Source organism: Austrofundulus limnaeus, unplaced genomic scaffold, assembly GCF_001266775.1.
Source record: "Austrofundulus limnaeus strain Quisiro unplaced genomic scaffold, Austrofundulus_limnaeus-1.0 Scaffold167, whole genome shotgun sequence".
NCBI classification, from domain to species: Eukaryota; Metazoa; Chordata; class Actinopteri; order Cyprinodontiformes; family Rivulidae; genus Austrofundulus; species Austrofundulus limnaeus.
In genome coordinates, this window is record NW_013952569.1 from 605,978 (window position 1) to 607,401 (window position 1,424).

The window sequence follows — 1,424 nt, forward strand, 5'->3', positions numbered from 1 at the left end:
CATTAGCACCTCTAGTAATATATTTACTGAGAAAAATGGTGACGTGTTCAATACTTATTTTACCCGCTGTATATAAGTTCGATGTGTTATTATTGTTTTTAAGATGTTTTAAAGTTGTTTTAAAGTTGTTTTTAGCTGCACATTAGGAAAACTCCATTACACCACAGCTCCTCCTCCTGTAACAGGAAGAGCCTGGACAGCAGAAAAGCTTCCTGATTATCGAGGTCACATCATCACCAGGGTGTGGACTGTTGAACACCCTCCCTGGGAGAAAAGACTTGCTATTTTTGACCCTTTCTGTTAATCAACGGATACCCAGAGCTGTTCAGAACCGACACCTGGGCTTTTTATGGAACCACCTCCAAAACCCAGRATCAAACTCAACTCACTGAAACTCAGGAATCACCCAGAAGCTGCAGTTCAGCAGCAAAATGTTACATTTGAGTTGGATTTTTAAAAAAACAAAAGTGTCTTCATCTAATCCTCAAACTAGTCTCGTGTAGTCCAACTACAGATTACATCACTTCAGGGTTAAATAMAGGACATAATGTTAGAAGCACCTCCGCTCCTGAATTAATAAAAAAATCCTTAAAGTTTCATTTGCTTTRTGAGCTCATGTCGTCCTCGCCCTCTACCTCCAAAACGGACTCTGACTGGCTGAAACTGACGGTTCCCAGGATCCACGGTTCTACTCCTCTCAGGCTCCCAGCAGCTGTGGGGGCGAGGAACTGATAACAGACCTGAGCAGATGGCAGACCTCCACAAGGACACAGTGGAGGGGTCTGGTTCTGGTCCGGTCCTGTTTCGTGGTCATTAGATGCAGGTGGGACATTCTCATAAACAGTCTCAACTGCTGGTTTAGACATCAGTTTCTGGTTTATTGAGGAGATCAGCTGAAGGTTTGAGTCACATCATTTACAAACTCTTAATTATATTAATAAAATTTAATAAGCATTAAATTGGTTGTGGCAAACTGTCAAAGAAAAGAACCATGAATACAATTTAGCTTAAGGTTTATAATATATATAATAACTAAATGACACAACAAAGCAGTGTGAAGCTAAATAAATTCTTCAAAGATACTTCCTTTTATTTTGTCAATTAAACCCACACTGTTGACTTCTCTTGTAAAATATAGAATAAATTCTATTTTTGATATTTATTATTAAATAGATATGTTTTAAACCGTTTGATGTCATGACAAACAGTTATTGTAACATTAAAAATAAAAATCCAGGAGTTTTATTGTGAAATTCGCCACTAAAAAATCGGTTCTGCGCATGCGCAAAAGTAAGAAGTTCATAAGGTTTGAAAACTTGGTTTAAGTAAAAGTTTTACATTTTTAACATGTTACAATAACTGTTTTTCATGACATCAAATGGTTTAAAACATATCTATTTAATAATAAATATCAAAAATAGAAT